Raw genomic sequence first — 15,458 nt, 5'->3', positions numbered from 1 at the left:
CCCCCAATTAGATTCTGGATATGGAAAAGTATAAAACTGTACATTGGAGTCAGGTGCAGCTGGGACAGTCTGCCTGCAAGCACCAGAGCAAGGGTAAATAGCAGAGGCCTGAGGCTGCCAGGGTTAGAAATAGCACAGGAAAGAGATGGGGGCCGGGGAAAACAGGGCCCCACAGCTGATGAAGGGGAGGCAAGGGGTGCAGCAGCAGCTGCAGCTCAAGCCCTAACCCAGGGTTCAGTTCAGAGCTGGTGCCATAGCAGTTGCCTGCCCTCCACCTCATACTCAATTCCAAGATGAGGGGACCAATCTCCCCCCACCATGTTAAATGGGGAAGACCTAGTCTTGGAATAAAATATAATATACCATTACATATATTTAGAACTCCCAACAAACAGAAGCCTGCCATTTTCTTCCTGGGAAGGTGAGGAACCACCTTGAACATCACCTGAAGTGTTACAGGGCTGAACCACTCTCTCATAGAACTAGTTAATGTCAGTTATTTATTGCCATTGGTAGTCATCTTTCATTAAGACCATGTTTCCTAGATGAAGAATGTTTAATATCAGAAATAAAAGATGTATTTGATCTAAATTCCTTTTCAGATTAACCTTATTAAACTTACCTCAAGCTACAAACATGCAAAGTTAATTATATGTTTTATTTGTACGTTATTTTAAAGGGAAAAAGGTTTACATATATACCTTTGCTTTCATAATTCTTTCCTCAAACCAACAGCTATAGAAACAATTTGCTCCTACTAACAGAGCATCTGTCATGCATATATAATTTTCTAAATTAAGTTTGTGCATCAATATAAAGAATGATTAGAAGACTGAATAATTTAATGTTTAACAAGCCATAAAGCTTGCATCCTTAAAGCAGGCACATCATCAGCTGGAGGTGCAGCAATCCATAACACAAATCAAACTCCTCCTATTTATCTCCACAGATCCTGATGCTTTCCATTAAAATTTGAGATCATTCAAATAAGTGATCTTCCAAGTACTAGTTAAAAAGACAAAATTAGAAGATTTTTTTAAATGGGGACTATAATAAGCATGATTTCTAATGCTGAACTAAAAAACAAACAAAAAAACAACCACACAAACACTTTGGATTATTTGATTAAGCATTGTTTTGCTTACTGCATGCACGATAATTCTATTTTACGAGGAGAACCAAAGCCTCTGACTATGCATCCTTTTGACAGAACAGAGTCCCCTTAAGGAGAAACTACTGTTTCAATATGGTTAGATTATGGTTTCAAAGTTCAGATTGATCATATTAAATTGCACAAACTTCAGTACAACCAGTTTAAAGGGTTGTTCAATAACTGCCCCTCTTCTACTGTTAAATACACATTTGAACAAGTATGAGAAACAGAGAAAAAAGTATTTGCTAAAATCTGGACTCAAGTAAGTCTGTGCAAACATTAATGCAACAAACATTACAACCAAAAGGCCAAGAACATTTTGACCAGAAAAGCCATTTAATAAAATACTTTATTACTGCAAGGTACTAGTCATTAACTGTCGTGTTTCCCCTCTCTTGTTCAGTGTCAGAACATGGAATCTTGACACTCTTCATTGTTGTGAAAAATAAGTTCAACAAAAATTAACCCTCAGCGTTTCCAAAGTAAAGAAACAGTTGCCCAGCAAAAATGAAAGCAAAAAATTTTGCTATCTATAGAATTTGATGCCATTTAAATTGAAAAAAACATTATTCTACAAACACTAGCTGTAAAGTTTATGACCTAGTCAGATTAACAAAAAAGCTATTGAAACACTAAAAACCTGCTTTTTACTTGACATTTCTCTTGGAAAAAACAAATCATTTGTATTGACCCATACATTCAAACCCCAGGAATGTAACAGCTCCAGAGAAGTGAGGTGTCACGACCTTGAAAATGAGAGGAAATTCTTACTCTTAAGGGAGTCTTTAAAACTCTGCCAATTTTCTAACAGGCCTGCTATGAAATGAAGGAGCGCAAAACCAAAGGAATGTCAATATGCAAAGCTACAGGCATACACCTCAAGGATTTTATGCTAAGCTTATGCAAGGCGGCAGCAGAATGACAGCATATAAACATACCAAGCATAATTCTCGCAATTCAGAGTTAAAAAAAAAAAAAAAAAAAAATGCAACTAACAGCTGTGAGCAAGGATGGAAGTTCCTTGGCATCACCTCACCCCATGCAAACAGTACTGCTGACTGGCTACACGGTCAATCCTATCAATTTCCTTTCCTTAAACAACTTCCTACCCCTCCCTCCTACAGCGCGTGACCCAGCTCTCCAGACCCCTCGTAGCCCTGCAGCGCTGAGATGCCGTCGCTTAAGGCAAAATGCCGGGGGCTAGAGGCCGGCGGGGCCCGCGCAGACGAACACGTCGGCCCGCGCCTGCAGTCCACTGCGCCGCCTCCTAAGCGGCTGCCGCCCACGGTGCCTTGTGGCCCGGCCCGGCCCGGCCCAGGAGGGGGCGTCCGCGGGCGGACACTGCGGCAGGGCGCTCCCAGCCCCCTTCCCCATCTCCCCCACCCCGGGGGGCCGGCGCTGGAGACTGGCCCCCCGCGCTGCCAAGGGCGCCGGGCAGTCGCGACCCTGCTGGCGAGAGGCCACGGCCCAGCCACCGCCCCTCAGAGAAGGCGCGGGTCTGCTCAGGGACGCCGGGTCGCGGGGACCGAGGCGGCGCCTGCCTTGGGCGCAGGGGGGAACGGACCCCCCCGCAGCCAAGGTCTCCCCTGCCCACACACTTGATAGCGGAAGTGACGTATCAGGCACTGACGGCACCCGCCACCTATAGCAGACGGGCGTTGAGACCAACCGGCCAGTCCGTACCGCCCAGGGGTGGGACTTCCGGGCCTGCAAGTTAGTCTGGAGGGCGGGGGGGTACCCCTCAATGCGAAAAATGTGACTGGGAGAAGATGGCTGAGGCGGCCCAGCCCCGCCCCGCCCCACCAAAGCTGCCGCCGGGATCCAGCACGCTGCCTCCCCGCAGCCGACCCTGCAGATGCCTGCGCACCTGGGGGCAATCACCCCGGGAAGGCACCCTCCCCCCCGCGCCACCTCCTCGGGGCCCCGCCCGCAGCCTGCTACCTGCCGCAGGGTGACCCAGAGCAGCGCCCAGGACCCGGATGGAGTCCAGGCCGCCAGTGCCGCCGCTTGACGCAATGCACCACGGGAAGGGACGACGCGCCCTCCCCCGCGCCGCTCATTGGAGCAGGCGCCCACGGCCCCGCCCCGCTCCCTGGCGGCGATGGGGGAGGGGGAACGAAGCTACCCGTCGCTCACGGGACTCCCGCGCTCTCATTGAGCGAGAGATCACGGGGCTCCACCCATTTCGTGGGTTCCTGTTCGCTCATTGGGCTACAAGGCAGAGCCCCCGCCCCGGCCCGCCGCCATTTGTGGGGCCCCTCATTGGAGGAAGTGCAGAGGTGGCACCACCCCACCGCCGGCCCCATTGGGGACTGGCTGAGCTGCGGACCCCGCCCCCAAGGGTTCCCGCTGCTCCGGGCCCAACGGGGGCGCTCGGGCCCGAGCTACAGCGCGCGGCCTGGAGCGAGGGGCCCGCCCTGGGCATCCCGCCAGCTCCGTCTTTCCGAGGGTCGCGGCGCTCTGGCCGCGCGGTGGCGGGGTCCGGCCTCCGCTCCAGCCACTGCCAAGGAACCTGCCGGCCAAGACCGCTTGTGCCCCGAGGGGCCAGGATGGAGGCGGGGTGCGCGGAGCCGCCGCCGGGAGCGCAGCAGGGGCAGGATGCTGCTGCCAGGAGTTGTCACTGCCAGGAACCACATGAGTCCTTTCTTGTCCACGCCCTGCACAGTTTGCTACAGCGAGGAAAGACCCAACTCAGAAATCAGGTGTAGACGTTGGGCCAGGTTACAGCCGAGCCCCTTACGGGGGTGTCCCACAATGCTCAGCACCACATGCCTGAGGTCTCTGACCCTCCCTCCCTCCACTCAGCTGCTGAGCACCCAGGGCTGGTGTCAGCAGCTGCCCCTACCACATACATGTGGGCCACCTGTCGCAGCTTGGCCAGCCCTGCTTTAGCCCATTCTGACACCCCCAGCAGGTCCTGGGTCACAGCTCTGGGTGGGAGCTTATGCCAGCCAGGGGGGCACAGTTAGCTGTGGATGCTGCTGGCATGTCCTGCACTGGGTCTCCTGAACCTGCACATCCACAGCTGATGTCACCCACCCACTGGCAGAAGGCCTCACCCCAGTCCACAACAGATGCCACCACATCAAGAGCTGATGCTGAGTGGGAAGAGCCCCACCCACCTGGTACCATGCAATGGCTGGAGCCAGAGCTGCCCACAGATCAGATCCAATAAGCTTATGACAACCCACCCATGGGCCAGATTGAACCTGGCAGGTGGATCCAGCCCATGGGCCATATTTTGCCCACTCCTGTTTATTGCTCTGGGGCTCCCAGAGCAACGGATCAATCCACCTTTTGTTAGAAGATGAAGGGAATTTTCCTAGGGGCACAAATCTTGACATAGCTGGGATCTTCCACCTCTGTTGTAAACTCTGCCCATTGCTGCCCTGTCCACTCAAAGGCACCTGCAAATTCTTCCTCAGCTTTGGTCCCCTGCTCACTGCAATGAGTACTGTAACGGGGTCTACCAGGGCTGATCTCTGCATGGCCCACCCACCTGTTTCTGGGCAAATTGCCTGCCTTCTCACCTGTCATGCCTTGATCTTAATAATTAATTAATAGATAAAATTTAAGCGGGAGGCTGCCCATTTTGTGCCTCTGCTAGAGGGGCACCATCTGCAGCTCCATTCCTCCCCTACACCACAGCCCAGGCCTTACAGATGACCTCATGATGTTCTCACACACACAAGTCCTCCACAATGGGGCCCAGATTCCTACCGTAGGACCCCGCCTGGATTCCTCCCTTCAGGCAGACTGGCACTATCATACTAGGCCACATATCTCCCTGCCATCAGTTCCCCTTTGGGTGTGGTCCCCTCACTGGGACCTTTGGCTCACACTAGCCCCAGCCCACCCCCAGGCCAGTCAGGACCCCAGGCCCCCGGCTCTTGGGAGTCCCTCTCGGTGGGTCTCCTTGCCCTTCCGACCCTCCTGGTCCTGGCCCCCATCTGGACCAGTCAGGGGAAGCTCTGGCAGGCTTCTCTGTGACCCATACTCTTTTCCTGGGGTCCCCCACAGAGATGGGGAGCTGGGGTACCTCACACCATGACTGGTGCCTCAGGGTCTCACAAGGGACTCAGTTCCCCCCTCCCCCAGCAGCAGGTCATGGGGCTACTGCTGGTGTCATCTTTGACCCACACTGCCTCCCAATGGTGGAGGACTTATCGGGGTCAGGACTCAGCTCTCACTCTCTGGCCGAGTCCCCGTTCTTCCTTCAATGGGCTCCACATCTCTGCCCCTCACACTGGGACTTCTACTGAGGTTTCTCATTGCTGCCCCCTTAGTTCTCACACTGCCCCCTCACAACTGGGGCTCAAATAATTATATTTGACCCAAACTCTGCCTCCTGATGGTGGAGAACTTACTGGGGTCAGGACTCAGCTCTCCCACCCTCTGGCTGAGCCCCCATTCTTCCCTCACCACTGGGGGCATCTCATGCTGCCCCCCTCACCACTGGGGGCTTCTCACTGTTCATCTCACCCCCTTTACTCTACTCAGGGCTTCACTCTTTAGGGGGCTCAGGTGGCCAGAGCCATGCCTGCCCCCAACTCTACCACCTCAGGGTCTCAAACCCCACACAGGGCTCAGGCAGCCTTGGCCACACCTGACTTCTGACTCTCCACCTCAGGGCTTGCACCCCCACAACTACCTCCAATGGAACACAGCCCACCCAAAGGTGAGGGCTAAGGGTTAAGGCACCCCAACCCACACTTCACCAGGGTGATTACTAGCCTGGCATTTCCTGGGGGCTCCTACACCACTGGGAACCCCACCAGGCCACCCACTCCCAACAGGATGCAGTTTTAGGTCATACTCAGGACCAAGAGCCTCCTGACCATCCCCTACAGCTCTTCCCTTACCTCCAGATGAAACTCAACAGCCCTCTAGCTAAGCAGTATTATTGCCTGACCTCCAGGCAACCAAATTGCCTTGTTTATATGGGCAGCCCTGAACCCAAAATGGCTGCCCTCATTAGGCACCTGGAGGCTGCCAGCGCCAAGGCCTTAAAGTGGCAGGCACACACAGTGCTCTGCCATGTCATCCTTTTGATGAGGCTAGGTTTAAGGCAATGTGTATTTCTTTTCTTACTCCTGACATTAAGCCAATAGTGTCTTTTCTGGTTTGCTGTTTACCTTGACTATAGCAAGGCTTTTAATACAGTCTCCCACAACGTTCTTGCAGGTAATCTAAGGAAGTATGGGCTGGATGAATGGACTGTAAGGCAGATAGAAAACTGGCTGAAGCAGCAGGCTCAGAGGGTAGTAATCAGTGGCTCAATGTCTAGTTGGTAGCCAGTATCAAGTGGAGTGCCCCAGGGGTCAGTCCTGCAGCCGGTTTTGTTCAATGTTTTCATCAACAACCTGGAAGATGGCATAGAGTGCACCTTCAGCAAGTTTGCAGGTGACACCAAGCTAGGGGGAGTAGTAGATATGCTGGGGGGTAGAGCTAGGATTCAGAGTGACCTAGACAAATTGGAAGATTGGGCCAAAAGGAACCTCATGGGGTTCAACAAGGACAAGTGCAAAGTTCTGCACTTAGGACAAAACAATCCCATGCACTGGTACAGGCTGGGGACTAACTGGCTGGGCAGTAGCTCTGCAGAAAAGGACCTGGGGGTTACAGTGGACAAGAAGTTAAATGTGAGCCAACAGTGTGACCTTGTTACCAAGAAGGCTAGTAGCATACTGGGCTACATTGGTAAGAGTGCTGCCAGCAGGCTGCCCACTGCAGGCTCAGGGCTAGGGACTATGCCAGCCTCTTCCCAGAAGTAGGGGGGTGGGGTGGGGGTGCCGTGCAGAGTGGGCAAGCAGCAACACTGGTAGGGGAGGCTATAGGGAACTTTGGGGTGGCTGTAATCCCCCAAGCCCCGCTTAACATTCCCCCTGCTCAGGGCACTCTGCTCTTCTGCCTTTCCCTCGAGAACGCTGGTGCCCTGAACAGGGGCAGCACTAGTGGGGGTTTGAGGGGCTACAGCCACCCACAAATTTCCCATAGCCCCTCCCCATAGCCAAACCTCCCAGTGCTGCCACTGGCTGCCCCTCACAGCTGAGCTTACTCCACCCCTGACCATCCCAAGTGTAGCCCCGACCCAGCCCCACCTCCAGGAAGAGGCTGGTGCAGCCCCTGGCCCCAAGCCCACATAGGCAGTCTGCCCTCACCCCATGCACAAATCCAGGGAGGGCACATGCCCCCCATGCCTTCTCCAGGTGTGCACTCATTGGCAGGGAGCTTCCCCCCCTCCTCTCTCCCTGAACAAGTCACCTGTGGCTCTGTCCTACTCCGAGCCCCAGGGCAGGGCAGGTTTGGCTGGACAGCACCTGCCCCTACCCCTGCCCCTGCCCCAGTCCCACCTCACTGTGAGGCCTCAATCTACATGCCCCATGGCCCTTCCCTCCCCTCAACAGAGTTACCAGCCAGATGCTGTTCTCCAAGCTACCAGGCTGCATTCCTGGCCACGTGCATACTGTGGCTGTGCACATGCATGTGACATTTATTGGTGACATTATGAGCCCCAAAAGCCAACTGTTAATAATGTTAATTTTCCTGTTATCAGTGCCAATCCAATACGTGACAAATATATCAGCACACCTCTAATGAAAATGGTTTGGGGTGCTGGTGCACATGACTTATGAGGAGAGGCTGTGGGAACTGGACCTATTTTAGAGAAGAGAAGACTGAGGGGAAATTTCATAGAAGTCTTCAGTTACCTGAAGAGGGGTTTGAAAGAGGATGGAGCTAGACTGTTCCCAGTGGTAGCAGATGACAGAACAAGGAGCAATGGTCTCAAGCTGAGCAAGGGAAGTTTAGGTTAGATAGGAGGAAAAACTTTCTCATTAGGAGGGTAGTAAAGCACTGGAACAGCTTACCCAGAGGGGTTGTGGAATCTGCATCCTTGGAAGTTTTTGGGACCTGGCTAGACAAACCTTGGCTGGGATGATCTAGTTGGTGATGGCCCTGCTTTGAGCAGGAGGCTGGACTAGATGAGCTACTGACATCCTTCTAACCCTAATTTTCTGTGATTATATGTTCTATATATGTTTTTTTCCTTGCTACTGTCAGCAATAGCATCTTTCCTAGTTCGCTATTTAGCTATACATTTAATGCAGTAAAACCATCACTGCATGTCCTTAAATTTGCCCATTTACTTTCTGTTGCCTGAGACTTTTGCTTGGGTGTTAGTATCTTTGTTTCTGGCACTACACTCACTTTTGTACCTGCATCCAAATTCGAATGAACAAATATGCTGTGTGCTTTCAGACAAAGTGTCCTTACATCTATGCAGAATTCCTCTGAGTTAATGGTGCTGTTGTCATCATCTTTGTCCATGCTGCGCATACTCTTCTGGTGCTGCAAACTCTTGCAAAATGCTGGTCACTGAATCCCTTTCAAAAGGCTGCTCATGGTCTTGTCCTGCTTGACACAATGTGTACAGTCCTAGATACTGTTATCACAGGCTCTAACTTTGAACTCTGAATGCTTTTATGCATTGCTTCTCTTTTTCCTGGTATTTTGGATTATTTGCTATATGCACATGTCTGCATAGGTAACTTCACATCAGTGTATAAAGGGAACATACATTGCAACTCCCTGAAATGGGGTACTTAATCAAGTGCAGAATTACCCCTGAAAGAACCCAGGGTACAATTACGTATCATTTATCTGCACTTATTGAACAGTAACTTAAAGCAAACAAACTGCTAATTGCTCCCCTACTATTTAGTAAGGGGCTGTAATAGTGGCTGCTCCCACAAGGTAGCAGCATACCTATTCACTCCAGAACCTAAGTATAATTTACACTGATATACAAACACAACGTAAGTTGCACATATTTAAACATGCTTTCTGTCCCAGGCTGTACTGTCACAGCATTCTTTGCACTCTATAAACTAGATTGGGTGCCTTCTTTTCACGACAAATTCTAAATGCTTTGTTGAGAGGGTTTTGGGTCTTCCCATTGTCACTTCACAAAGCTATGTCTGTATTTTGAGCCTGTCTTGAGACTACTGTTAGAAAATAAGCCTGACTCACCCTCACCTCTCTGCTCTCCTCATAGACTAGGGACAGACATTATACATAAACCAGTTTAACTGATCAGAAACTGGTTTAAACCTGTAACAGAACAGTAGGGGTGTGTGAAGCAGGTCCTATTCGATTTGGATTCAGATTTGGTGTAAATCAGGGACAGTGATTCGATTTGTCAATTCGGATCACTGTCCCTGATTCAATTTGGCCAAATCCGAATCTGAAGTTTCAATGGTGATTCAGAGAATCAGCGATTCGGACACAGACACAGCTTTAAAAGTTTTTTCTACATACCTTGAGGTAGCAGGCGCAGCTTGTGATCGCTGCAATGCTGGGGCAGATGGAGTATGGGGGGGCCCTCCACATGCTCAGTGGTGAACCCAGAAGTGGACCGGAAGTACTTCCAGTCCACTTCCAGGTTTGCTGGGGGGCCCCAGTGCCTCACCGGCACAGTGATCAGCCTCAGGGGGATCCCAGGTGCCCCCCTGCAGACCCAGAAGGTACCAGTCACTGAGTCAGGGAATGCACAGGGGGCCTACATGCTCCCCAGCAGACCCGGAAGTAGACCAACAGTGCTTCTGTTCCACTTCTGGGTCTGCTGCCAAGCGTGCTGGGGAGCCCCCTGCACTCCTGTGGGACACTCCATGTGCCTCAGCATCACAGCATGCACGAGCCCCTGCTACCTAGAGGTATGCAGAAAAAACATTTAAAGGTGCGTCTATGTCCGAATTGCTGAATCTTTCCAATCTCTCCAAATCGATTTGGAGGGTTCCAATTCAATTTGGAGAGATTAAAGGGCCCTCCGATTCAATTCAGATTAGGAGATTCGGGCTGAATCGAATCAGGGACTGAAGCTTCACACCGCCCTATTAAACCAGTTTGAAAATGGCTGAAACCAGTTTCAGTTAAACCTGGTTGAATGTAGTATCAGACATAACTGATTTGGGTCAAACCAGTTTATGCAATGTCTGTCCCAGACTCCTGGCTGATTTAAGATAAACCAGACTCCCTCATCATCCCAGCTTGCTATCTGGGCTGGGTGGGGCTCTCTGCTCCACAGCAGGTCTGGCCCCTCCACTCTGCTTCCTGGCTGCAGCTCTAGCACACACTGCAGGCTGCTCTCCCCCTCCCCTCACCACTCTCTGCTAAGCAGGAATTCCTCTGTCCCCTCTGCCTTGCTGAGGAGGTGTCTGTGTATTAGCTAGCAGACCACATGCTGCCTACAGTCCATGCTGAACCAACAAGTAGCTGGTAATGTCCCTCTTTTTTTCTTAATGGGGTGATAAACACTGAGTTAGGGGTGATAAACACTATTATCTGTTCCCTGCTGGGCTAATCAGAGCGTCCTGCAGGGGTCTGCCCACCCCCCTACCCAGCTCAATGCTGTGGAAGGGAAAGGAGGGCTGCTCTAGCAACCCCAGCTTCTAGCCTGAGCCAATCCAGGCATGAGCCTACGTGTCTAGGATGTCTGTGCAATTACAAACTTGTTCAGCCTAGCCAGGTTAGACTAACCTGCAAAGATTTGATCAATTCAGGCTTTTTGAATGTCTGCCCTTAGCCATATGTATGGAACTGTAGCTGTGAGGACTTTCTAGGGATACCTCTGCTTCTTGTGATTGAGATTGTGATCTGAAGAGCAGTGGTGAGGTAGCTGAAGCATATTCCCCATCTCTGTATGTTTGAAATGGGTGGGTGGGCCTTATTTTTCATCAGCTATATCAAAGGCAGCACAGACACTGTAAATATATTCTGGGTGTTTTGTCCCAAATCCAAAACATGATCTGACCTCTAGTCCCCTCCCCTGCTCATTCCAAAAATACAAGATTGTCCTTCAGCTGCAGATAATTTGGCAATTCTTCTGTTTTACCTGTTCTTACTCAGCTAAAAACATATTGCTCGTATGTTTCACTTTTGTGGAGTGCAATAATCAGATTTCTATTACAGTTGCATGCTTCACCTTCACCTACCTGAGTTAACTGAAAACTGTTAAATACCTCAAGTGCTTCAGAACCAGCAAGTGTCAGAAATAAGGTTGTCTTGTCTTTCCTTTTACTGGTACTGATTTGCTTACAGAATCAGAGCAAAATACTGTTTCAACTTTTACAAGTTGTTCTCCACATTTCTGCAGTTGCAACCCTATTGGGACTTTGACTTGCTTCATTTGTCCACTCGAGATTTCTTTTTTTTTCTCTTCTGGTGCCCCAGGCTCAGAAATTACAATTACGGAGTCTGACAGAGGTCTTCTTCATTTTAAGGTGATCAGTTCAGCAGCTGAGTGGTCAGTATCATCTCTGCACAATGCAACCACCACTTACACTTGGCTGTTATAAGAACTTCCATAGAGGCAGTTTTATGCAACCCAAATTAATGAGACCTTACTTCAACTGACAAGAGAAGAAGCACTTTTATACTCACTTGGGAAGCAAAGTAAGACCTCTCTGCCTCTCATTGAGGGGAAGAAGCTGTAATTTCTAAGACTTTTATATGAGCATAGAGTTTGCTTGGGGTTCAGTTCTAGGGTGCAAATATGTTTTCCTTTGTTCATGAAAGCTCAAGCATAACTATCTTTAATACTGGGAAGTAAGAAAGAGTTGATGCTACAGACTTTTACAAGGGTCTTGCTATTTTTTTTTTTTTTGGTCACCATGTGTTACAGTCCTGCCGTGGGCCCTTTGGGAGACCTGTGGGCCTATATGACACAGCTCTGTGGGCTGGATATTTGAAACTCCTTTAAGTAATTTTTAGTCTTGATAAATGCCGAGTTATTAGTTTAAATAATTCAAGCAGAATTAAAATCATTTCAACAAAGTCTTCAGTACTGTATTTAATTTCCATTGTGACAGTGAGTGGCATGTATGTGGATCTAGGAGCATGAGGTTCTTTGAGAAATCTATAAACCTAGTGATATATGAGGATAAAGGATCCTTTCTTATAGGGCCCCTGTTCCATACAGCTGTGTGAATAAGGTCTTACCATGCTCCTAGGGCCTTGTGATTTGTGGCAGCATTTGGCTGAATGCTTTTCTCTCTTCAACCTCATTGTACAATCTCTGTTATTGCATTGCATACCTCATCCTCTTTCTAGGTAAGAATCAGAAACTGTGGAAGGAGGGCCATGATAGTGTCTCTTGCTTTTTGGAATTCCTTTTTCCTTTGGTAGGTTTATTATTTTCTTACATAGGGCTTCTTGTGTGGGAGGGGAAAGGAACTTGCGTGAGCTAACTGTGATTTTGTTTTTGTCAGTCTTTTCAAGCCCTAATCAAGAAACTGTCTGTTTTAGTCAGAAACAGAGAGATAAAGATAATCTATGCCTGGCTTTTAATTATCAAAGTGATAAGCAATATTTGCTGACTGATCTGGTATTTTTGTGGGTGAGGTCACCATCTTGGAAGTGAAATAAGTTGAGCTCCAGTGTCTCAACAAGAGAGCTGACAGACAAGCTAAATATTAAGATTTTTGTCTTCCCAATAGTATTCTATAAACAGACTGCCTATTGCTAAATTACCTTCTTTGTCTTTAAACTAGGCTGTAACTTGATAAATGTGATGCAACATACAATAGCACTTACATGCCACTAAGCTAGAAACTTGTCAGACACCTGTTTGGGCTCTTCTGTTTGACTGGCAGATCCTGCAGTTCTGTCTTAGGTCACAAGATGGAGTACGAGTATTCAGTAGAGAGTATTATCAGATAGGACATTCACCAGTGAGGTATGGTCCCTTAGAATTAGTATTACTCCTTAAACCATACATTTTGCCCATAATTTACAGTCTCATAATCTCAGTAGAGGTATGGAAACAAAATCTCTTGCTAGAGAGATACAATTATATTTTATGTTGCTCTGCATGACTCACAATAGAGAAAAGGTCATTTAAAAGTAAGGAGTCTCCCTTAAGGGGTGTCTCCCTTGAGGGGTTTGTAACAAAATTTCTGACAGTTAACATTGTCACACTGTATGTTAAGTTGTGCTGTAGCAAATATTCAGAGTGCCATGCTAATGTCAATGGAACAGGAAAATGGCTTCCTGCTGCTAGATGAATGTTAGTGTGGATAAAAGCAATCCTCAGAAGTGAAGTTCTGTAGATGAAACATTTATTTTCAAAGCAGGGCATACTTATTCAGTGACTATTCTGCTGAGTCAGTCACTGTGACTGATGGACATTGATTCATCAGTGTCAGTTGCTCACCATACCAAAATGGCAAGTTGAATATTTAGCAATTTAGGGAACAGAAGAGTTCTGTACTTTGTCCATTCAGAAACTAACAAAACAAAACTAATATTTTTATACTTTTATGATTGGCTTAAGTCTTGTTCTTTCAAACTGATAAGGGAGAGTAGGCTATTAGTTACACAGGCTGGAATACATTTCATTTTGGATTGAAGGGAAGCTGATGCTAGCATTTTTTAAAATAGTTGATGAAGACACTAAGAAACTCCAAATCACAAAGCATAGCCTCACCTTAGGCCCCCAACTCCAACCTTCCAGGCAGGCTGAACATGTTCTTTTTCTTTGTAACAAACGGAAGATCTCCAAACCCTTTCCTCTTGTAACCTGGGGCCTCAGTGTAGGAGGGGTTGAGAACAGAGCCTCGAAATACAATATATTGGGATAAGTACAGAGAATAGAGTGCTGGCTCAGTTGCTAATGTGGTTTTATTACCCCTGCAAACTCATTGTCACTTTTAAGTTAATGAAGAAGACATAAGACCCATTTCTCAGCTGGTATAAATTGAAGCAATAAATGGTAATATGTCAGTTTACACTCCCTAGTATCTGGCCCAATATCTACTTGTCATTCAGATGTGCAGATATGTGAAATAAGTATTGTTTGAGAGCTCCTATAAATAGAAACAACTTCTGGTCTCAATCCTGTGAGCTTCTGCTCACCTACTGAGCACAACTTCTGGTAGGAGTAGAGTGTTCAATAGCTTAGAACAGGGGCGGGCAATTATTTTGGCTGGAGGGCCACTTAATGAGTTTTGGTGATCTGTTGGGCGCTGCGAGGGTAGCCTCACCCCTTGACAGGTGCCCATCCCCTGGTTGCCAACTTGGGACCAAAAGTCCCGCCCCCAACCCCTAACCTTTGCCATTGGAAGTCCCTCCACTTGCCACCAGAAGTACTCCTTTTGGAGAAGGGGTTTGCCATCTTAGAACCAGAAAAAAAACCCAGATTATATACTAAAAATCAAACATCAACAATAATATATTTTACTTTTATTTTTAAAAGATATTTTTGTCCAGATTTGTTTGTGTTTCTGTCATGTATATAGAGGTGATTGCATAATAGCTCAAAATGAAGTCTTACTCTTGTATGTTGTGGGGGGTGTGGGGGTGGGTATGGGGTTTGTGGGGGGTGTGGGTATATGTGGGGTGTGGTGGAGGGTGTGGGGGTATGTGTGGATGTGGGCAGGTAGGTATGGGGATGTTCTGGGGGGAGTTTGTGAGGATGTGTGGTTGAGTATTGAGTTTGTGAGGTGCGTGGAGAGGGAGGGTGGCTAGGGGTGTGTTGGGGAATGGGAGGATGTGGGGTGTGTATGGGTAGCAGTGAGCGAGACACCCCCCAGAAGCCCACAGGTGTGTATGTGAGGGGGGTGCGTGTGGGGAGTGTTGTGGATGGGTGCATTGTTTGTGATGTGTGATTGTATGTGGGGGAGAATTTGTGGGTATGATAGGGTGTGCATGGGAGCCCCCCACATGTGCCCCCCTGAGCCAGGCAGCCCCTGCCCCGCAACAGCCTGGAGCCCGTGTGCCCTGTGGTGCCTCCCCACCACCATCAGCAGCATGCAGCTCCAGCCCACCCCACACCTGCTTTGGACTCACCCCAGCAGGGGTGGACCTAAAAAGTCCTATTTTAGATATGTGGGGAGCCGGAGGAAAAGCAAGGGTGACATTCTAATGGGACACCAATGCTAAACCAAATGGGGCAACTGACACCCAGGAAAAAGCCAACCTGCTTAATGGGTATTTTGCGTTGGTTTTTCACTGGCCCCAAGGGACAGCCCTACTCAATATGGTATGGGATGACCAGGGTGAGGGAGACTTGTTACCCTACATCAATGTAGACCATGTGAACGAACACCTTGAGAGGCTGGACACCTTCAGGTCAGCTGGCCCAGACAGTTTACACCCCAGGGCACTCAAGGAGCTGGCAGGCATCATAGCTCAGCCAATGGCATGAATCTTCGAGACCTCGTGGCACTCAGGTGAAGTGCCCGAAGATTGGAAGAAGGCCAACTGTGGTGCCTATCTTCAAGAAAGGGAGGAAAGTAGATCTGGGGAA

At 48.9% G+C, this 15,458-nt stretch overlaps 1 long non-coding RNA gene across 1 annotated transcript in view; it reads right to left on the bottom strand.

The window, feature by feature from the left end:
* LOC109289130 overlaps nucleotides 1-3,164 on the bottom strand; it is an 8,677-nt gene extending 5,513 nt beyond the window's left edge. The window contains exon 1 of the long non-coding RNA XR_002095304.1: nucleotides 3,095-3,164. This is a non-coding gene — a long non-coding RNA (uncharacterized LOC109289130). The remainder of the gene's footprint in view (nucleotides 1-3,094) is intronic.
* Nucleotides 3,165-15,458: the final 12,294 nt, after the last annotated feature.

Source organism: Gavialis gangeticus, unplaced genomic scaffold, assembly GCF_001723915.1.
Source record: "Gavialis gangeticus isolate Ggan-Ray unplaced genomic scaffold, GavGan_comp1, whole genome shotgun sequence".
Taxonomy (NCBI): domain Eukaryota; kingdom Metazoa; phylum Chordata; order Crocodylia; family Gavialidae; genus Gavialis; species Gavialis gangeticus.
Note: the sequence above shows the minus strand (reverse complement) of the source record. Positions and strands in the feature narration are given on the sequence as shown.